At 44.4% G+C, this 24,117-nt stretch overlaps 2 non-coding genes across 2 annotated transcripts; one reads left to right on the top strand and one right to left on the bottom strand.

Moving 5' to 3' along the window:
• Window positions 1–1,150: 1,150 nt before the first annotated feature.
• trnap-agg (transfer RNA proline (anticodon AGG)) lies at window positions 1,151–1,239 on the bottom strand. Its single transcript is given in 2 exon segments — window positions 1,151–1,186; window positions 1,204–1,239. It is a non-coding gene; the product is annotated as a tRNA-Pro (tRNA).
• Window positions 1,240–17,844: 16,605 nt separating this feature from the next.
• trnat-ugu (transfer RNA threonine (anticodon UGU)) lies at window positions 17,845–17,916 on the top strand. Its single transcript has one exon. It is a non-coding gene; the product is annotated as a tRNA-Thr (tRNA).
• Window positions 17,917–24,117: the final 6,201 nt, after the last annotated feature.

Genomic DNA, 24,117 nt, shown 5'->3' with positions numbered 1-24,117 from the left:
GCCAGCATGGACGTGATAGGCCAAACGACCACCTTCTGTGCTGTAAATGACTCTGTGTTGTTTCTCAAATTCAATCCACTGGTGCTTGGTGAATAATTTCAAAGTAAATTGTGCAACCGGAAAATCAGAACCAAGGCAAGGGACGCATAAGGAAGCAAAATTGCTGAAACCCGGGATTGAACCAAGGACTTTTAGATCTTCAGTCTAACTCTCTCCCAACTGAGCTATTTCAGCCCGATGTTAACAGTGGCTTGGTGTCCTTGTTTTGGAAGAAAATACATACATTCAAGTTTTCCAAAAAATTAAAGAACACAACATGTGAGTAATATTCCCCATTGCTTTCTCAGTACTGATGGATTGTGAAGCGGGAGACAGCCAGAAGTGCCACTGAGCCGCACAGACCCCGAGCTGAGAATGAAATGAGATCAAATTCAATCTTTCATAGTGAGATGCTGCTGAGAGGTAAGAGTCCAGAATCAAAGCGAGACTTGCTCATTTCAAACACTCCCTGTACTCTCTGCTCATGAAGCCTTACAAAAGGGAAAAACAGAATGGCACTCAAACTCACAACCCTGCCATTAAAAGTCTCATATTCGACTGACAGAACTGTCACTTCTACTCGGTCTCTTATTGGATGGATGCAACTCCAACGCAGGGATGGCATTCAAATCCTCCCATGGGTCCACATGTCAGACTGAGTTCCATGTTGTAGACTCAAGCAAAGGAAATCTGCTCACTTCCAAAACTATCAGCGAGTTGAAGCTGATTCCAATCAACATCATCAGAGGTCAGAACTACCTGGTGAAAGAAGACACCCTGAAGAAGGATCCACAATTATTCAAAGGCATCGACAAAGTGAAAAACAAGAAAATCGATGAGTCAATGCAAGCCAAACAACAGAAACACTGAAGAATTCCATTCCATTTCAGTCCAGAACACATTCCTGTTGTTTTTGGAGTCAGGTCACAATTGCAGCAACAACTTCATATTCCCACTTGGCTATCTGTCCATTTAGTTAATTGCAATTTTGTCGACAAGCTCTTTGAATCCAGTTGTCTGGTCCTCAAGCCAGCTCCGTGTGGAAGTCAATTCCACCTTCTGCAAGGCTGAAACCAATAGATAACCTTAATCTAAAAATGCCAGCAGACCAGGGCTCGTCCGGGACTTGAACCCGGGATCTCTCGCATGTTAATTAACCATACTCCCTAAGCGAGAATCATACCCCTAGACCAACGAGCCACTGTCAAGTCACGCTTTATTAGCTGCTGTGGAATTTCACTGGAACCCCCCAGCCAATCATCCATTCTTTTCTGATCAAAGCAACATCCTGCAAATGCGGAAATAAAAACAGAAAGTGCCGGAAATGTTCAGCAGCTCTGGCAGCATCTGTGCTGTGAGAAACACAGTTAACGTTTCAGGGCACTCACCTTTTGTTTCAGCCATCCTTTCAGACTGCTTCTGTCCATCCAATCTCACTTTCTATTCAATCCACATTCTAACCATTCACTACGTTACTACATTTTTCATGAATTCCTCATTTCTTTTATTAATGACAATTTTGTATTTCTGGCCTTTGCTTCAGACACCACCACAAGTGGAATCATGTCTCCATCTGCCCAATCAAACGACTTCGCTGTGTCCTCACCTTGCAATGTTTCTTTGACCCTGACAGACTGTGGAGTTTCTGCTGCTTAATTGCAGTTCTTGCTTCCCGCCAGTAGATGTCACCTCACTCCAATACAGTGAAGTTTCTAAATCTGAGTGAGACACAACAGGAAATAATTGTTCACATTATAGTGAATGTGTGGGATTTAGAAATACTAGGAGTGGAGACGAGTTATTATTGCACTCTGCTATTACATCTTTTATGATGGACTCCAGCATTTCCCCCACGACTGATGTCAGGCTAACCGGTCTATAATTCGGTGTTTTCTTTCTGCCTCTTTTTTTAAATAGTGGAGTTACATTAACTACCGTCCAATCCATTGGAACTGTTCCAGAGTCGATAGAATTTTGAAAAAAGACCAGAAATGCATCTGCTATTTCAAGGGCCACTTCCTTAAGTACTCTGGGATGTAGATTATCAGGCCCTGGGGATTTTTCGGCCTTCAATCCCATCAATTTCCCAAACATTCCCTACTAATACTGATTTCATACAGTTCCTCCTTCTCACTAGACCCTATGTTCCCCAACATTTCTGGGAGATAATTTGTATCCTCCTTTGTGAAGACAGATCCAAAGTATGTATTTAATTGGTCTGCCATTTCTTTGTTCCCCATTATAAATTCCCCCGTTTCTGACTGTAAGGGGCCCACATTTGTCTTCACTAATCTTTTTCTCTACACATATCTATAGAAGCTTTTACAGTCAGTTGTTATGTTCTCTGCTAGCTTACTCTCATACTCTATTTCCCCCTTCTTAATCAATCCTTTTGTCCTCCTCTGCTAAATTCCAAACTGCTCACAATCTTCAGGTTTGCTGCTTGTTCTGGCCATTTTATATTTCTCCTCCTTGGATCTAATACTTTCCTTAATTTCTTTTGTAAGCCACAGTTGAGCCACCCTTCCTGTTTTACTTTTGCACAGACAGGAATGAACAATTGTTGTAATTCATCCATGCGCTCTTTAAATGCTAGCCATTGCCTATCCACTGTCAACCCTTTAAGTAACGTTCCCCAATCTATCATCGCCAACTCCCGCCTCATACCTTCATAGTTTTCTTTGTTTAGATTCAGGACCCGAGTCTCGGAATCAACTCTCTCACTCTCCATCTTAATGAAGAATTTTATCATATTATGGACGCACTTCCCCAAGGGACCCCACACAACAAGATTGTTAACTAATCCTTTCTCATTACACAATACCCAGTCCAGGATGGCCTGTTCTCTAGAGGTGTTATACACCTCTATCAATTCTCCACTCAATCTCCTTTGAGAAAGGCAGAATAATCCTAGCTTTTCCAACCGAACCTTGTAACTAAAATCCCCCATCCCTGGATCCATTCTGGTAAATCGCCTCTGCGTCCTCTCAAGGACCCTCACATTCTTTCTAAAGTCTGCTGAGCAGAACTGGAAGCAACACTCCAATTGGGGCCTAACCAGAGTTTTATAATGGTTCAGCATAACTTCCCTGCTTTTGTACTCAATGCCTCTATTTATAAAGCCCAAGATCCCATATGCTTTGCGAACCACTCTCGCAATATGACTTGCCTCCTTCAAAGATTGATGCACATGAACCCCAAGTCCCTCTATTCCAGTACACTCTTTAGAGCTGTGCCATGAAGTATATATTGCCTCTCCCTATTCCTTATGCCAAAATACATCACCTCAGACTTGTCACTATTAAATTCCATCTGCCACCTGTCTGCCCATTCTGCTAGCCTATCACTGTCCTGTTGCAGGCAGTTCATATCATCCTCACTGTTTGCCGCTCCTCCAGGTTTGGTGTCATCGGCATATTTTGAGATTCTACTCTGTATTCCAAGATCCAAGTCACTTACCTTGAGCAAACAAAGCAGTGGTTCTAGCACTGACCCTTGGGGAACACCACTGTCGACTATCCTCCAGTCTGACAAAGAAACATTCAATAAGACTCGCTGTTTTCTGTCCTTAAACCAATTTTCTATCCAATTGGACACTGACCCTCCTATACCACGAACCTCAATTTTGTTAACCGCCCTTTTATGTGGTACCTTGTCAAACGCTTCCTTAAAATCCATATAAACAACATCCACTGCATTCCCTTCATCAACCTGCTCTGTTAGTTCATCAAAAAATGCAGTTAGATTAGTCAAGCATGAACTCCCATTTATAAATCCATGCTCACTCTCCTTAATTAACTCGAACCGCTCCAAGTGACTGTTGATTTTTTACCCTGATTATTCTTTCTAAAACCTTACCCACCACTGCTGTTAATCTAACTAGCCTGTAGTTACCCGGACTGTCCTCACACCCTTTCTTGAATAAGGGTGTCGCATTTGCCACTGTTTAATCCTCTGGCACCTCCCCCGTATCCAGGGAAGATTGGAAGATCATAGTAAGCCCTTCCGTTATCTGCATCCGCATTTCCTTTCGCAACCTGGGATGTGAGCCATCCGGACCAGGTGATTTATCTTCCCTAAGCACAGCCAGCATTTTTAGTACCTCCCTCTCTCAATTTGTACCCTCTCCATTGACTCTACTCTCTTCACTTCGACTGATATTTTGTCAAATTCCACTTCCTTAGTGATCACTGATCCAAAGTACTCATTAAGGAGATTAACATTGCCCTGCACCTCTAAGCTTATATTATCCTTTTTGTCCCTCATAGGCCCGACTCAACCTCTTACTACCCACTTATCATTTACATGCTGCTCGAAGATGTTTGGGTTTCCTTTCATGTTGACTGTCAGTCTATTCTCATAGAAATAGAGAATAAGCAAATATAGAAGATGTAAGTATTTCCATCCTTGATGAGGTGGATTTTTTTATATTGTGGGTGGTAATGTCTTGGCCTACGAGTGTGGTGGAAGCAGAGACAATCAATGATTTGAAAAGGAAATTAGATTTATACTTGAAGGAAAGAAACTTGCAGGAGGAAAGGGATCGAGCTGGTGAGTGGAACTGACTAGATTGCTCCGGGAAGAGCCAGCATGGACGTGATAGGCCAAACGACCACCTTCTGTGCTGTAAATGACTCTGTGTTGTTTCTCAAATTCAATCCACTGGTGCTTGGTAAATAATTTCAAAGGAAATTGTGCAACAGGAAAATTAGATCCAAGGCAAGGGACGCATAAGGAAGCAAAATTGCTGAAACCCGGGATTGAACCAGGGTCTTTCACATCTTCGGTCTCACGCTCTCCCAACTGAGCTATTTCAGCCCTACATTAACAATGACTTGGTGTCCTTGTTTTGGAAGAAAATACATACATTCAAGTTTTCCAAAAAATTAAAGAACACAACATGTGAGTAATATTCCCCATTGCTTTCTCAGTACTGATGGATTGTGAAGCGGGAGACAGCCAGGAGTGCCACTGAGCCGCACAGACCCCGAGCTGAGAATGAAATGAGATCAAATTCAATCTTTCATAGTGAGATGCTGCTGAGAGGTAAGAGTCCTGAATCAAAGCGAGACTTGCTCATTTCAAACACTCCCTGTACTCTCTGCTCATGAAGCTTTACAAAAGGGAAAAACAGAATGGCACTCAAACTCACAACCCTGCCATTAAAAGTCTCATATTCGACTGACAGAACTGTCACTTCTACTCGGTCTCTTATTGGATGGATGCAACTACAACGCAGGGGCGGCATTCAAATCCTCCCATGGGTCCACATGTCAGACTGAGTTCCATGTTGTAGACTCAAGCAAAGGAAATCTGCTCACTTCCAAAACTATCAGCAAATTGAAGCTGATTACAATCAACATCATCAGAGGTCAGAACTACCTGGTGAAAGAAGACACTCTGAAGAAGGATCCACAATTATTCAAAGGCATCGACAAAGTGAAAAACAAGAAAATCGATGAGTCAATGCAAGCCAAACAACAGAAACACTGAAGAATTCCATTCCATTCCATTCCAGAACCCAGTCCTGTTGTTTTTGGATTCAGGTCTCAATTACTGCGACAACTTTATATTCTCACTTGGCTATCAGTACATTTTGTAAATTTCAATTTTGTCGACAAGCTCTTTGAATCCAGTTCTCTGGTCCTGAAGCCAGCTCCGTAAGGCTGACAGCAATCAGTAACATTAAACTAAAAATGCCAAGAGCTCATTGGTGATTTGAACCTAGGGTCGCTCACACTTTCATTAATCACACTCCTTAAACAAGAATCACACCCGTTGACCAAGGAGCCACTGACAGCAAGGTGTTGTATTAGCTCCTGTGGAATTTCACGGGCACCCACAGTGGAATTTCACGGGCACCCATAATCCTGAGATTAAAAGTGTCCTGTTCCACTGACTGAACTGTCACTTCTACTCTGTCTCTTATTGGACGGATGCAGTTGTCAGCTCCTCCCCAGGGTTGGCAGTTTTTTCTCTGTGAACCAGCTTCCTCTCAATTCCCAAATTTATCAGTAAATCCACTGACAAAATCTCCAAAGTGTTATTTATTCCTCTCACTCCTCGACAATAAAATTTCGATCTCTTTGCTCTTTTTACCTTCCAAACATTGATATCCATTTTGCTCAGCATTTATTTCTCTCTCCTTTTTATTTAGTTCATGCATTTTCTTAGAAACATTTCATTTCAATTATTTCTGGGGCAAGAAATGAACAGAAGAGATTTGCTGCAATGATACCGGGGTGAAGGATTTCAGTTTTGTGGAGAGATTGGAGAAGCTGAGGTTGTTCTTCTTGGAGCAGAGAACGTTCAGAAGAGATTTGTCCAAGGTGTTCAAAATCATGATGGTTCTCAACACTTTAAATCAGGAGAAACTGTTTCAAGTGGCAAAAGGGTCAGTAAGCAGAGGACACAGATATCAGGTGATTGGCAAAAGAACTAGAGGTGACATGAAGAACCATTTGTTACGCAGTAATGTGTTGTGATCTGGAATGCACTGCCTGATTGGGAGATGAAAGCAGATTCAATCGTAACTTTCAAAAGGGATATGGATAGATGCTGGAAGGGAAAATGTACAGGATTACAGGAAAAAGCCACGTAGCAGGACTAATTGTAATTTGTCTCCACCAAAGAGACAACACTGGCATGATGGACCAAATGGTCTCTTTGTTCGTCATTCTGTGATTCCATAGACATTATGTTACTAGAATTCCCTCTGACCTGGAAGAGAATCAAACCGAGATTCGAGGTATTGTAAACACCACCCATGCCATGTTGTTTATTCTCTGTTTTTCACATTGGCTGCCCCTCGTTCTTTATGTGTTTCCAGCCTGGTCTGCTCCTCTGACCTTCATTCCTGACACTCTATCGACCGTGGCTGACTCATTGTTTGCAATGTTGTGTAATGGTGACTTCACCTTTAAGAAACTGTACCTTTAAGAGACCAAGCCACTGATGCAACAGATGACATCATCATACATATATAAGGAGACACCATTTTGAGAGACACATTCGAACATGGCTTGTCGAGAGCACACACACACCAATGAGAAAAAGACCTGGGACCTGTGATCATGCCATGTAGATAAGAAAGACAATAAATACTGTTTGGATTGAATCTGAATATAAAGCCTGGGGTCATCATTTAATGTAGACGTAAGAACACAGCACAACACTATATTTTTCTGACATTGAGGATTAAAAAGAAGTAATCACACAGACAACCAGGGACATACAGAAGACTTACATTGACAATTCCAGATTTAAATAAACAACGATCATCATGTGTACACAACAACAGCCAGTCTTTCCAGCCTTTACAGAGATAGACAGCAACCCAGGGCCACACTGGAGCAAATGGCTCACAAGACTTGAACTCCTAATGATGGCACTCGCTATCAATACACCCCGAAGAAAGAGAGCGTTACTCCTACACTCTGCTGGACCAAAAGTTGACAATACCTTCAATACACTCAGCGACACTGGAACCGAAAATGATTATGATGTTGCGATGCATTTTCTAACAAGATATTTTCAAGAAAGGGCAAATCCTCACTATGAAATTTATGTTTCAGGCAAGCAAAACAATATGGTGCGAGACTCTTGACCACTACATGATGAGACTCAGAAGTCTGAGAAAGAGGCAAATAACGTGACTACGAGATTCCCCTGAGAAACACACAAAACACAAGGACACAGAGGAAACCCAGAGAAAGGTCAAGGAAGACCAAGACAGAAATCACAATCACATTCAAACATCCAATCATTGCAGTGGTGAGGATCCTTATTACAAAACTTGTCCTTCGAGATGGAAGAAGTGTAAAGTCTGCAGAAAAATGGGACATTTCACTACAGTATGCTGATCGAAGCCTGCAGGAAACATTCATAGATTTAAATGCCAGAAGGAAGATTACATATTTGCAGCACAAGAGAAGATTTTTGTTGCTCACGACCACAAGTCCCGACACGTGCCCATGTGTGATGTGTTCATAGGCAATTCGACAATATCTGCAGTAATTGACTCGGAGCAATGATCAACATGATGGATGCTCCGACATTCCACAAGTAACAGAGAAAACAGAAACTGTAATTGAACAAGCTGATATCTAAAATCTTCTCCCATGGATCAGATACTCCTCCACCAGTCCTAGGGATCATCCAAGTTACTTTTAAATCCTCCCAGGGGTCCACATGTCAGACTGAGTTCCATGTTGTAGAAACAAGCAAAGAAAATCTGCTCAGTTCCAAAACTATCAGCAAGTTGAAGCTGATTACGATCAACATCACCAGAGGTCAGAACTACATTGTGAAAGAAGACAGTCTGAAGAAGGATCCACAATATAGACAAAGACATCGGCAAAGTAAAAAAGAAAACTTTATTTTAGTTTGTTCAGTTTGTTTCTACTGTGCCTACCCACTGTTTTTTTCATGTTTGTGATTGTGGCTGTTTAGTTTTTCAGTCCATTAACACCCTATCTGCACTAATGCTTTGTCTTTCAGCACACCATTAACATATTGTTTGCCTTTTTCTGGTCAACTATTCTGTGGCCTTCTCCTATCTACACCTTCTCCTTTGTTATCTCTTGCCCCACCCCCGCTTTACTTGCTTATAATCTTTTACATTTCGAATATTTGCCAGTTCTGAAGAAGGGTCACTGACCTGAAACGTTAGCTCTGCTTCTCTCTCCACAGATGCTGCCAGACCTGCTGAGTCTTGTCAGCACTTTCAGTTTTTATTTCAGATTTCCAGCATCCGCAGTATTTTGTTTTTAAGAAAATCGATGAATCAGTTTCCTTATTTATTTCTGACAAATGATTGATTTGAGTTAGGTAAGGTACCAAGGGTTACAGAAACAAGCAGACAAATGGTGTTAATATACAGATCAGCAAATATCTAATTGAATGGTGGAACAGACTCGAAAGGCTGAATGTCCTCATCAAGTTCCTATGTTTCTCTTCATTGTCCAAACCCCAACAGTAAACGTCTTTGTTCTCTCCATAGACGTTGAATGAGCCATCGTGTGTTTCCAGTGTTTTGACTTGTTTAAAGGTCGGTTTTTGGAATGAGCCGATGGAATTTAAAACTGATATCCGTCTTCAAACTGCTATTAACCGAGGCCACGCCATCGTCGGATCATTTAATGACCACTCAAAATTCACCTGAGACCAGTGTCAGTGTGCAGCTATGAGAGGGGATTTCTGTCCAGTCAGGGCAGGGAACAGCAGTGAGACCAGTGTTAATGTGCAGCTATGAGAGGGGATTTCTGTACAGTCAGAGCAGGAAACAGCAGTGAGACCAGTGTTAATGTGCAGTTATGAGAGGGGATTTCTGTCCACTCAGAGCAGGGAACAGCAGTGAGACCAGTGTTAATGTGCAGCTATGAGAGGGGATTTCTGTACAGTCAGAGCAGGGAAAAGCAGTGAGACCAGTGTTAATGTGCAGCTATGAGAGGGGACTTTTGTACAGTCAGGGCAGGGAACAGCAGTGAGACCAGTGTTAATGTGCAGCTATGAGAGGGGATTTCTGTACAGTCAGGGCAGGGAACAGCAGTGAGACCAGTGTTAATGTGCAGCTATGAGAGGGGATTTCTGTACAGTCAGAGCAGGGAACAGCAGTGAGACCAGTGTTAATGTGCAGCTATGAGAGGGGATTTCTGTACAGTCAGAGCAGGGAACAGCAGTGAGACCAGTGTTAATGTGCAGCTATGAGAGTGGATTTCTGTACAGTCAGAGCAGGGAACAGCAGTGAGACCAGTGTTTATGTGCAGCTATGAGAGGGGATTTCTGTACAGTCAGAGCAGGGAACAGCAGTGAGACCAGTGTTAATGTGCAGCTATGAGAGGGGATTTCTGTACAGTCAGAGCAGGGAACAGCAGTGAGACCAGTGTTAATGGGCAGCTATGAGAGGGGATTTCTGTACAGTCAGGGCAGGGAACAGCAGTGAGACCAGTGTTAATGTGCAACTATGAGAGGGGATTTCTGCACCATCAGGGCAGGGAACAGCAGTGAGGGAGAGAAGCTGTCGGTGTCTGGGCAGAGTCTGAGTTTAACGAATAGTATCAAGAAAGAGCAATTATATTGGGACTGGGTTGTGTTCTCTCTCACACACAGACAGTTACTCTCCCTCCCTCTGTCTTGCTCTCTCTCACAGAGACAAACCACTTTTTTCTCTCTCTTGTGAACTCTGTCTCATACTCTTTCTCTCCACCCATTTTCCAGTAGAAATAGAAAACCTTCTGCTAGTTTGGAGAATCTGGAGTTGTTCTTCTTTGGGAAGAGAAGGTTGAGATGAGATTTGATAGAGGTGTTCAAAATCATGAAGGGTTTGGACAGAGTAGAGAGGGAGAAACTATTCCCATTGGCAGAAGGGTCAAGTACCAGAGGGCACAGATTTAAGGTGAAAGGCCAAAGAACCAGAGGCAACATGAGGAAAAACTTTTTTATGCAGCGAGTGGTTAAGATCTGGATTGCACTGCCTGACAGTGTGGTGGAGGCAGATTCAATCATGACTTTTGAAAGATAATTTAATAATTATCTGAAGAAAAGAAAATGCAGGGTTACAGGCAAAGGCGGGGGAGTGTGACTAGCTGGCTTGTTCTTGCAGAGAGCTGGCATGGACACAAAGGGCTGAATGGCCTCCTTCTGTGCTGTAACCTGTCTATGATTCTATGACTCTAAGCCTAGAGATTACCAGTGCCTGTGAGTGCCTCAAATGTCTGCAGGCGGTGACCCAGCCCACAAACCAAGGAATGAAGCAGTAATTAAAGTTCAGAAATCCTAAGGTATCAGGATGTGGGAGGGACTATTGCTCTCAGTTTAAAGTACTGATTTCATTAATTGAATATCCTTAGTGTCCCAGCTCAGTGTAATCCTGAGCAATAATTGCCAGCAGGTTTTTGAAGTGACAATTAAATGAGGCCCTGTTGGTGGATGTTAAAGATTCCCCAGCGCTATTGAAAGAATCACAGGGAATTCTCGCACTGTCCTGACCAACATTCCTGACTCAGTAACATCACCTGAAACAGCTGAACACAAAGAACTAACTGAAGGGTCAAAGTGCAAGGGAGAAAAACCAAACCCGTGTCAACTTCACACAGGAACCCATCGACCATCAGAAAACACACTTCATGAGCTGCAATGTCTGATCATTGAGTCACAGGTATCCCCTCCTGCCTGGCTTCGTTCCGTGTGGGAATGGGAATTAGAATGTTTCAGCAACTCATGAAAGTATCCCTGGAGCAGTTGAAACAGCATTCCCCGTGTTTCAATAAGAAATTCTGATCTGAAATGAAGAAAAAACAGAAAATGCTGGTAAAATTCAGCAGATCTGTCCATCGCAGGACTGATACAAGCTCAATTCTCAATCCAAACAGTGAGAGATCCAAACACTGAGACAGAATATGAACAGAGAGAGAAAAAACAGGTTAACTGTGCTATGAGAGTAAAAACAGGAAATGCTGCAAATACTCAGCAGGTCTGGCAGCATCTGTGGAGAGAGAAGCAGAGTTAACAATTTCAAGTCAGTTACCCTTCATCACAGCTGACAAATATTAGAAATATAAAAGGTTTTAAGCAAGTAAAGCTGGGGGTGGGGCAAGAGATAACAAAAGAGGTGTTGATTGGACAAGGTCACAGAGAATAACTGACCAGAAGGGCATGGAACAAAGGCAAACAGTGCTGAACAGTGCTCAATGGTGTGCTGAAAGACAAAGCGTTAGTACAGAGAGGGTGTGAATTGACTGTAATGCACAAAGCACTCCGAACACAAACATTAAACATTTAAAAAAAAAACAGAAACAATGGGTAGACACAGTAGAAACAAACTAACCAAACTACAAAAAAATGAAATAAAGTAACCAAAGAAAAAGGAAAAACTAAACATAAAAAAGTGTGTTGGGGGGGTGGGGGTGGGGGTGGGGTCCGTCATGCTCTGAACTGATTGAATTTAATGTTCAGTCCGGCAGGATGGAGCGTGCCTAATCACTGACCTGAAACGTTAACTCTGCTTCTCTCTCCACAGATGCTGCAGACCTGCTGAGTATTTCCAGCATTTTTTGTTTTTGTTTTAGATTTCCAGCATCTGCAGTATTTTGCTTTTATGTTATGAGAGTACTTCTACTGTTTTTGTAAACATGTTTTAAATATGCAAAGTTGAATTATGGACACTGATTCATGTGGAATCTTGAAGAGATTCCTCCAGTTCTCTGGCATCATTCGCATATTCAAGGAGGATTGAAAGATTGTGGTTCGAGTCTCCGCTATTTCCAACCTTACCTCCCTCAGCAACCCAGGATGCAGACCATTCAAACTGGGTGACTTTTCTACTGTGAGAGCTGCCAACCTTGTAATTGTCTCCTCTTTATCTATTTTCATTTCGTCCAATTTTCTCTCTTCCTCCTCCTTTCCTGTGACATTGGCAGCATCCGCTCATTTTGTGATGACAGATGAAATGTACTTAATTAGTACCTCAGCCACACCCTCTGCCTCCACAGGATCTCCTAATTGACCCACCCTTTCATTGTCTGTCTATATGTTGGTGAAAGACTTCAGTGTTCCCAGTTATGTGACCTGCTAATCTTTTCTCATACATTCTCTTGCTGATCTCATTTCCTTTTTCAGCTCTCCTCTGTACTTTCTGTATTCTGCTTGTTTCTCTACTGCATATGAGTCCTCACATGATTTCTATGTTAATGATTTTTGAACTATTTTGTTGAAGGATTGAGTTTTGTAAATTTCTCCCTAGCTCCCCTCATGGTCAGGCAGAAAGTTTAACTGCTGTGTTTTCAATCAGCAACAGCTTTATTTGAAAAGCCATTGGGACAGGATTCCGGGTTTTAATCCAGTCACAAATCTGGTTCTGATGTCTTGTGGCTCCAACTGTCACATGACCTGTCAGAGGATGACCTCATAATTGACCCATTCATGGAGCTGTGGGTTGATGTTTAAATTGCTTCAAAATAATTTTCCAGAAGGATAATTAAAATGAATCGATATATAAAAGGTAGATTTTGTGAATTTGTGCTCCCAGTGGAAATTCCTGCAGTCAGGTTTTCAGATCCCCAATTCCCCACAGGAAGCTCTGTGCTCAGAGTCTGTATTCATTACAACAACATTTGCAGAATCATTTCATGGGAGACCCCAGTGTGAATTGTAGACAGGTGGGTCAGTTTTAACTTTCAAAGTAACACAGAAGCAAAATACTGCAGATGCTGGAAATCTGAAATAAAAACAGAAAATGCTGGAAATACTCAGCAGGTCTGCAGCATCTGTGGAGAGAGAAGCAGAGTTAACGTTTTTGGTCTGTGACCTTTCATCTGAACAGGGCTGAAATTGTCTGTGGAACAGAAACGATGGGCCAAGTGGCCTCTTTCTGTGCCTTCAACTTTCTCTGACTCTGTGATTCCATGAGATTGTGGAATCAATTTCAGGGTCGATGACATTGCACTCTGTAAGGATAGGAAGATGGAGATTATTAAGTACAGTGCAAAAATATAGATGCTTTTACATTATTTTAATCAAAATTGATTTAAATTTTGTGCTCACGAATCCTATCTTTTGATCACAATGACACTGATAACAATGGAAAAAGCAAGAGTTGCATTTCACGACCACAGGACGTTGCAAAGTGTTTTACAGCCAATGAAGGACTTTCCAAGTGTAGTCACTGTAGTCATGCAGGAAACATGGTGGCCAATGTGCGCACAGCAAGCTCCCAGAAACAACAATGTGATAAAAACGAGATAATCTGCTTTTTAGTGATGATGATTCAGGGTTAAACAATGACCAGCACCCCAGAAATAATTCCCCTTCTATTCTCTGAAATAGTGCCATGGTACCTTTAACATCCACCTGAGAGGGCAGAGGGATCCTCAGTTTTCTGTTTCACCTGAAAAACAGCATTTCTGATAGTGCAGCACTGCCTCAGTACTGTACTGGAGTGTCAGCCATTTTTAAAGGGCTGTTAGTCCTACTGGAAAATATTTAAAGGAAGATTAAATGAAATGAAATAAATACATTGCTTTTGCCTCTCTCCCATCCCCCCAATAACAGTTAAATTAATTATTTGCCCTTTCCTTCCCAAAACCTACCTTTACCATCTGACCTTCCGCCCAAAACTGCACAAACTGTAAACTATAACCCTTCCCACCATCCCCTACACCCATGACATTAATTTGACTCCGTCCCCCCACCCTCACACTGAGAAACTTACCTTCTGCCCCTTCCCCATCAGTGTTGCACCTCATTTCCCCGGATGTGGCTCCGAAGGCACGGCAGTGCCAGTCACTGGGCTGAAGATCGCAGCAGGATATCAGGAAGTTTTGGGATAATTATTAATGCAGGTTTGTGGTCCCGTTGCCGAGCGGTGGGGGTCCCCCACAAGGCCTCGCCGTCGCCGGCAATATTGAGCCAGGCCCTGCCGGCGTTGAGGTCCGTGGCGGGCCTCATCCGGGGCCATCTTCAAGCGGCTCCCACCCCACCCCCACCACAGATCTTGACGTCGAGGGATCCAGAGAATCCAGCCCATTGTTTCTGTCAATCTCAACTCCACAAGGATTTGCCTGTTAATTGTAGAAAAATTAAAGCTCAATAACCTTTTGATAAAAGGGGGTTCAAATCCATTTCCAAACAAATGATAGTTCTCATTGTATCTAGAACATGTTTTCTGACATACAAACATACCAATTAGGAGCAGGAGTAGACCACTCTGCCCCTCGAGTCTGCTCCACCATTCAATAAGATCATGACTGATCTGATTGCAACCTCAACTCCACATTCCCACCTGCCCCCGATAACCTTTCACCCCCTTGTTTATCAAGAATCTATCTACCTCTGTCTTAAAATATTTCAGAATTTCTGTCGTCCAGCAATCCTCACTTTGTTTCCTGGATATCACCTGAGAAATGTATTTCCACACTTTGGATATCCTGTACTTCATTAATGTTTTTTCTCTCTCGGGATCTCCGTTTAATTATATTCACCACTGGTATTTTACTGCCACACACTGACTGAAAGTGTCCCATCTTTCTGCAGGAAAAACACTCAGCTTCTTTGGCGAGGCAGTTTTCCCACTTGTGTCTCTCTCGGCCACACCTACTGCAATTGGTTGCAGCTACCACTAGATGCTCTTCCCGTCTTTCTTGTCTTTTACCACTAATTTTTCCTTTTGCTTTCTTAACAAATTCAATTGAGTCTGCAACTCTCGAGATCAGACTCTCCCTGTCCCCTCGGACAACGGATTGGTTAAACTTTCTAACCTCTGTTTGTCTGCTCAATTGAAACTCTTTCGTTAATGTGAGATCAGCCCTGCACTGTAGATGATCTGAAAGGGTGTTGTCTAATACCCCGAACATAATCCTGTCTCCATTCAGCTCTTCTCTTAAGTTGCTGTATTCACAATCCTCCGTGAGATTGTACAAGTCATTGATAAATGAATGAATACTCTCCCCTTTCTGTTTTGTATGCTTATTAAATTCAAAGTGATTCCTGACAATGCAGCAGCCAGCCGACGTCATCAGAGCGCTCCAAGCTCGCACATGCACAAACAGTCTCCTGCGCTCTGAGATGCTGTGCATGCTCAGCCTACGTCTTCCAGGACAAAGTGGCGCATGTGCGGGTAAACTCTCTCCCCCCACTCGGCCACTCACTCCAGGCCGCTCGCTGCCCGCTCTTTGCGACCCCGCTCCCCCGCCCTCTGGCCACTTGCTACCCCCCCACCCCCGCACTGCCCTCTCTCCGTCCACTCACGCCCCGCTTCCCCCCCACGTCCCTCCAGACACTAGCTTTAAGCCATGCTGCTTCCCTCCACTCGGCCTCTCGCTCCAACATTCGATCATTCTTCACTGCACCACCCGATAAAGCAAGGCGAGCCTCGAGGGGTGATGGGGCAATGTTGGAGCGAGTGGCCGAGAGGAGGGAAGCGGCAGAGCCCATGGCCTGGAGTGTGAGCGGCCAGAGAGCAGGATGGGGGTGGTGGTGGGTGAAGCGGGGAGTGAGCAGTCAGAGAGTGGGATGGGGGGAAACAGGGAATGATCGTCCGGAGAATGGGATGGCACTGTTTAGAGGGGATTTGAGGAAAAAATGTCTCACCTCGAGGGTGGTTGGAATCTGGAACACATTGCCTGAAGGAGTGGTAGAGGCAGGAACCCTCACAACATTTAAGAAGTATCTAGATGACCACTCAAAACGCCACAGAATACAAGGCTACTGCCACGTGCTGGAAAATGGAATGAGAATAGATAGGTACTTGATGGCCGGCACGGACATGATGGCCGAAGGGCCTGTTTCTGTGCTGTATAACTCTACGACTCTATGAAACCTCACTGAATTACAGAGGGTGTGCAGCACTGTCAGAGGTGCTGTCCTTCTAATGAGACTTCAAACAGCGCGACGTTCTCCGACTATCAACCAAAACGTGTCCTTTGTGTAGATATTTTTTTTTAGAGATACAGCAATGAAACAGGCCCTTCGGCCCACCGAGTCTGTGCCGACCATCAACCACCCATTTATACTAATCCTACACTAATCCCATATTCCTACCACATCCCATCATTTCCCTACCATCTACCTATACTGGGGGCAATTTATAATGGCCAATTTACCTACCAACCTGCAAGCCTTTTGGCTTGTGGGAGGAAACCGGAGCACCCAGAGAAAACCCATGCAGACACAGGGAGAACTTGCAAACTCCACACAGGCAGTACCCAGAAATGAACCCGGGTGGATGGAGCTGTGAGGCGACAGTGCACGCCACTGTGCCACTGTGCCATATTTGCTTATGAAATGACAGTCACTGCTCCGAAAGTAATTCACTTTAGGTGAATTAAGATGACTTGGTACTGGATAACTGTCGAATGCGCAAGAGGGAGCGGGGGACTGTTGAGGGTGGGATGGAGGTGGCGATGGCAACCTTTGAGGGGATTTTTAGGTCGAAGTTGTTTTCTGTGATAAATTGAGTAGCTCCATCTTTAATCCTGGCAGCTGCCTGAATGTCACAGACAGTGAAGTTTCAGTGAAAGAGGCTGCATTTGCGCATGTGCTAGTACAGCGTCACATGGTGGTTGCGTTGTCAGTAAATGCAGCGTTTTAACTTTGGCTCCACGATGACATTTTTTTCCTCAATTAAAATAGGTCTTGAGTGTCTTAATAACTTCTTCACACGTAGCCTTCTGTTCTTCATGAGGATGTTGCCTGCACACTCCCTCCATTGCAGACAATAGCGTACTGACCTGCTCCATGTCTGGCTTCTGCACGAGACCCGATGCAGTACAATACCTTGCAAAGTTCTGGAAACATCTCGGCCACTCCTCGGCTTGGTTCAGTCCAGTGACCTTTTCAAAGGTGCAAGCAAAGATTTCTCCATCTTCGCTTTGGTTTACTGCGGCCCCCATATAATGTTCTGATATCTGTCAAGGCTTAGTACACAATTTATAAGAATCTGACGGTTAAAATAACCTGAGTTTACTCTGCACATCTTGCATTGAAGGTTTCATCTACAACTCTCCATGAGGTGCCGAACAGATTATATTACATCACTTCCTGTGATGATGCACACAGTCTATTTATATAATCTGCCCAGTAACAACCCAATGTCCACTCTTATATTATTGTACAGATGTGAGAAAAGCTGAGGATGGGAATGGAATGTCTGAATGAAGATTTCATGATGCTGATGATGGAAATGAGGCTGATCTGTTACCCATTCCACATTCCCTCTTGATTTCTGTGCATGTTTCTCGATGCTGTTTCAACCAAATTGAAAAAGAATCACAAATCCTCCTCTGGAGCCTCAGGTGTCCATTTGCAAAAGGCATGGTGGCCAAGTGGTAAGGCGTCAGTCTTGTAAACTGAAGATCACGGGTTCAATCCCCGTACATGCCTCATGATTAGTTTCTCACTTTAAATGTTATGTTTCCAGAATAGATGTCTGTTGCATTTCTTTCAGCCATCTGGAAATCAGTGTGATGTTGCACTTTATCCTGGACACTGGGAAGAACATGAGGAGTAGCCACATGGTCCCTTGAGCCTTCTCTGCCATTGATGGAGTGAAAATATCTGAGGTCCAAGCACTGAACCTTATTACTGTGCATTTGCTTGATATTTAACAGAGCTATTCTATTAATCCCACATCCCACACTCCTGTCCTTTCCCCCATTGCCCTGTTATATTTTCCATGTCAGGTATATATACAATTCCATTTAGAGTTCCCATTGAATCTGCTTCCACTGACCTTTCAGGGTTGCATTCCAGACCAGAACAACACACCGCTGAAAAAACAATCTCCTCATCACAACGCTAATTCTTTTGTCAATTACTTTAAATGTGTTTCCTCTGGTTACTGACCCTTCTGTCACTGGCAACACTTTCTCCTTCTTCACTCTATCAAAACTCTTCAGGATTTGCATTTCCTGCTGCCTTTGCTGAAATAACAAGGCTGAGCACACATCACCAAAAGGAAAATGATTGGCTCTGAATCACATTTATCTTTCCTGTCAATCTGATGTGGACCTTGTATTTTCCCGGAACCAAACAACCTGAGCAGCAAGTGTGGGTTCCAGTGATTCCCACCGCTCTGAGAGAGAGAGGATGTGATAATGAGCCAGATAGAAGAAAGGAGTGAGATAGAGAGTAAAATAGCCCTGGTCTGTTTCTACTAACCCCCGGCCCCCTACTTAAAATGGCATCATTTTCTCCTGCCTCTCCACACTCTAATCCATTGATTAATGCAATCCTTTCATCTGGAACATAGAACATAGAACAGTACAGCACAGTACAGTCCCGTCGGCCCACGATGTTGTGCCGAACCTTTAACCTACTCGAAGATCAAACTACCTACATACCCTTCATTCTACTATCATCCATGTACCTATCCAAGAGTTGCTTAAATGTCCCTAATGTATCTGCTTCTACTACCACCGCTGTCAGTGCATTCCACGCACCCACCACTCTCTGTGTAAAGAACCTACCTCTGACATCTCCCCGAAACCTTCCTCCATCACCTTAAAATTATGCCCCCTGGTGATAGCCCTTTCTGCCCTGGGAAAAAGTCTCTGGCTATCCACTCTATCTATGCCTCTCATCATCTTGTACCCCTCTATCAACTCACCTCTCATCCTTCTTCGTTCCAATGAGAAAAGCCCTAGCACCTTCAACCTTTCTTCGTAAAACATACCCTCCAGTCCAGGCAGCATCCTGGTAAATCTCCTCTGCACCCTCTCTAAAGCTTCCACATCCTTCCTATAATGAGGCGACCAGAACTGAACACAATATTCCAAGTGTGGTCTAACCAGGGCTTTATAGAGCTGCAGCATAACCTCGCGGCTCTTAAACTCAATCCCCCTGTTAATGAAAGCCAACACACCATACGCCTTCTTAACAACCCTATCAACTTGGGTGGCAACTTTGAGCGATCTATGGACATGGACCCCAAGATCCCTCTGTTCCTCCACACTCCCAAGCATCCTGTCTTTAAGCCTGTATTCTGCATTCAAATTCGACCTTCCAAAATGAATCACTTCACACTTTTCCAGGTTGAACTCCATCTGTCCCTTTAATTCCTGTTTCCTAATCCATTGATGTTTCACAATGTACTGAACTGTCCCAATCAATTGAAATAACTCAGTCTATAGAATTTCCCAATCCACTGATATTTTCCAGTCCATTGACTTTCCCAATCCATTAATGGTTCCTGACCATTGACATTCCCAAACCATTTATATTGCCTGTGATTTCAAAGCAACTGTGGAATACAAATAGTATCAGTATTATCAGATACATCGAGACGAGGTGCAATAGCCAAGTGGACAGATGTCAGGTTTATAAAGAAAAAAGCACTGGCTCGATATTTGTCCAGTCTATCACTGGATCTGAACTCTCAACCTACTGTTTTTCTGTGGGTCTGCTGACTTGAATATGTGAAGAACCATTGGATGTTTCTCAATCCTCTGACTTTTCTCATTCTTGTGCCATATTTGTTCCTTTGGGTTCACCAGTGAAGAAAATTATTTCCTATTACATTTGGTGAAGACTTTAATAACCTCACATCCTTGTGTCTCACCATCTCAGGTCAAACTCCCGACAGAAACTTTAAACATTTAACGATTCTGCTGGAAACATTTTCAAGGGCGCAGCCATTCCTTCATTACGCTTCCTTCTTTGACATGTGATTGACAAAAATGTGTGTAATGGAGAGAGAGAGAGTGAAAAAATAAAGAGAGAGAGTGCAAGTTCCGAAGAAGGGTCACTGACCCGAAACGTTAACTCTGCTTCTCTTTCCACAGATGCTGCCAGACCTGCTGAGTGAATCCAGCATTTCTTGTTTTTGAGTGCAATAGAAAGTTAGAGGACCAGCTAAAGACAGATAGAGAGAGAGAGGCAGAGAGAGGTAAAGCGATAGACAGAGAGAGAGAGAGAGAGAGAGAGAGAGAGAAGGAGAGAGAGTCATTGAGTCCTGGAGTCACTACAGTACAGGAAGTCAGTTTGCCCATCAAGCCCATGTAAATCAATCCATTCAGTCCCATTCCCCCGCTCTATCCCCATCGCCCTGTAAGTTATCTAAACCTGTCATATTTATTATAATCTTGTACATGTCTATCAAATCTCCCCTCAATCTCCTTTGCTGCAAGGAGAACAACCCCAGCTTCTCCAACCTAACCTTACAGCTAAAATCCCTCATGTCTGGAACCATTCTGTTAAATCTCCTCCACCCTCTCAAGGACACTCACATTCCTCCAAAAGTGTGTTGACCAGAACTGGATGCAATTCTCTGGTTGTGGCCCAACTAGAAATTTATACAGGTTCAGCATAACTTCCCTACTTTTGTGCTCAGTACCTCTATTTATGAAGCCCAAGATCCCATATGCTTTGCGAAATACTTTCTCAATGTGTCCTGCCACCTTCAAAGAACTATGCATATGAATCCCCAGGTTTTTATTCCTAAAAATATGCTTTATTCATATAAATCTGTAAAAAATGCATTATACAACAGTTCAAAACAGCACCAAGTTGACATTCCAAAAAGTGCAAAGGAAATCAGTTTTCTTCAATACAGGAGTGAGTTGCCTCACAACCCTTCCACTCCATTTTACCTGACATGGACATTTTACAGCAAACCCATATCTGGTGTATACAGCACAAGGGTTTCCAATGGGTCCAGCTGCCCAGTTCACTATGGCGGGGGGACCTTACACAGTGGTCTTTCCCCATTGAGCCTTTGCAGTGGCTACCCCAAGCTTTAGTGTATCCCTCAGCACGTAGTCCTGGACCTTGGAATGTGCCAGTCTGCAAAACCCGGTCGTGGACAACTCTTTGCGCTGCAAGACCAGCAGGTTTCGGGCAGACCAAAGAGTGTCTATCACCAAATTGATGGTCCTCCAGCAGCAGTTAATGTTTATCTCGGTGTGCATCCCTGGGAACAGCCCGTAGAGCACAGACTCCTGTGTTACAGAGCTGCTTGGGATGAACCTTGACAAAAGCCACTGCATCTCTTTCCACACCTGCTTTGCAAAGACACATTCCAGAAGGAGGTGGGCAACGGCCTCTTCCCCACCGCAGCCACCTCGAGGGCCGCATGTGGAGGGGGCGAGACTTCGGGCATGCAGGAAGGATCTGACAGGAAGGGCTCTTCTTACCACCAGCCAAGCTACATCTTGGTGCTTGTTTGAAAGTTCTGGTGATGAGGCATTCTGCCAAATGACTTTGGCAGTCTGCTCGGGGAACCATCCGACCGGATCCACCATCTCCTTTTCCCGTAGGGCCTTGAGGACATTCCGTGCAGACCACTGCCTGATGGATTGGTGGTCAAAGCTGTTTTCCATCAGAAACATTCCCACGCAGGATAGCTGGTACGGCACAGTCCAACTGGATGAAGCGATCCGCGGCAATGTGACCAGCCCCATCCTTCGCAACACCGGGGACAGATAAAACCTCAGCACATAGTGACACTTGGTGTTTGTGTACTGGGGCTCTACACACAGCTTGGTGCAGCTGCACACGAAGGTGGTCATCAGGATGCGGGCGACGTTGGGTACATTTTTCCCGCCCTTGTCCAGAGGTTTGAACATCGTGTCCCTCCCGCCCTGGTCCATTTTAGATCTCCAGATAAAGCGGAAAATGGCTCGGGTGACTGCCACAGTGCAGGAGTGGGGTATGGGCCAGACCTGCGCCACGTACAGCAACAACGAGACTGCCTCGCACCTGATGACCATTTTCTTACCCACAATGGAGAGAGATCGATGCTCGCACACACTCAGTTTATTGTGCACCCTGGTCTCTCGCTCCTTCCAGGTTTTGGAGCAGGCCCCAGCCCTTCCGAACCGTATCCCCAGCACCTTCACGTAGTCTGAGCTGATGGTGAAGGGGACAAAGGATCGGTCGGCCCGGTTCCCAAAGAACATGGCCTCACTCTTGCCATAGTTGACTTTGGTTCGAACTGGTCGCAGATGCTCATCAGTCTGCGAGGGGATGGTGGATCCGAGCAGAAGACAGCAACATTGTCCATGTACAGGGAGGCTTTTACCTGAGTGCGTCCACTGACTGGGATTGTCACCCCTCTTATGCCTGCATCCTTCCTAATGGACTCTGCAAAAGGTTCGATACAGCAATCAGACAAGACAGGGGAGAGAGGACAGCCCTGTCTGACTCCAGATTGGATCAGGAAACTTTATGATTTCCACCCATTGATTGAGACTGCACTACTGATGTTTGTGTAAAGCAGTTTGAACCAATTGCAGATTCCCTCCCCAAACCCCATTTTGGAGAGCACGTCCATCATGAATGTGTGCAATATCCCGTCAAAAATCTTCTCCTGGTCCAAGCTGATGAGGCAGATGTCCATATCCCTGAGTCGTGTGAGACTATCAGAGAGCTTCCTGCTGCGTCCAGTGCAGGCCTGGTCAGGGTGAATCACCTGCTCCAGAGCAGACTTGACTCGACTGGCGATGACTTTGGACAGAATCTTGTAATCTACATTAAGCAGTGAGATGGGCCGCCAATTTCTGATTTCCGCCCTCACCCCCTTCCGCTTGCAGATGAGGGTGATGACGCCTTTCCTCATGGATTCTGACATGCTGCCGGCCAGGAGCATACTCTCGTTTACTTCCAGCAGGTCTGGGCCGACCCAGTCCCACAGGGCCGAATACAACTCAACCGCTAAGCCGTCGCTTCCGGGAGATGTACTCGTCTCGATGGACCTGATGGCCTTTGTCAGCTCGTCCAGAGTTAGCGGCTTGTCCAGTCTCTCCCTCCTGCTGTCATCCAAGACCTCTGTGATAGATGACAGGAAGAACTGGGAAGCCGTGCTGTCTGTGGGCTTCGCGTCTCACAGCCCAGCATTAAAGGATTTGCTGATCCTTAATATTTTTTTAGAGATACAGCACTGAAACAGGCCCTTCGGCCCACCGAGTCTGTGCCGACCATCAACCACCCATTTATATTAATCCCATATTCCTACCATATCCTCACCTGTTCATATATTTCCCTGCCACCTACCTATACTAGGGGCAATTTATAATGGCCAATTTATCTACCAACCTGCAAGTCTTTTGGCAGGAAACCGGAGCACCCGGAGAAAACCCACGCAGACACAGGGAGAACTTGCATACTCCACACAGGCAGTCTCCAGAATTGAACCCGGGTCACTGGAGCTGTGAGGCTGTGGTGCTAACCACTGCGCCACTGTGCCGCTATGTTGGATTGCAAAGACGTTACTGAGCCATCCTGTTCCTTCAAGCTGCTGATAACAGAGCTCTCTCTGTGTACATTTTGGAAGAAGAAACGTGAGCACGTCTCATCCTGCTCAATGGAGAGGACTCTGGACCGGAGGATCATCTTGGAGTCCTCCGTGGCAAAGAGCGAGGCCTGCTGGTTCTTCACCTCTTGGAAGTCCTCCTTGACCTCGACTCCCATCGACTGCAGCCAGAGCAGATTTTGCATTCTTTTCTGGAGTCGGGACATTTCCCTCTGTCTCTCTCTCGCCATCTGATCACCTTTGAAGAGAAAGAACCTTTATCTTAACAACCTTAATAAAAGTGCGTCCCTCAGCATGTAGTCCTGGACCTTGGAATGTGCCAGTCTGCAAAACTC

The sequence above is a fragment of the Heterodontus francisci genome, unplaced genomic scaffold (genome assembly GCF_036365525.1).
Source record: "Heterodontus francisci isolate sHetFra1 unplaced genomic scaffold, sHetFra1.hap1 HAP1_SCAFFOLD_51_2, whole genome shotgun sequence".
In the NCBI taxonomy this organism is placed as follows: domain Eukaryota; kingdom Metazoa; phylum Chordata; class Chondrichthyes; order Heterodontiformes; family Heterodontidae; genus Heterodontus; species Heterodontus francisci.
This window is presented reverse-complemented; position numbering and strand designations above follow the sequence as displayed.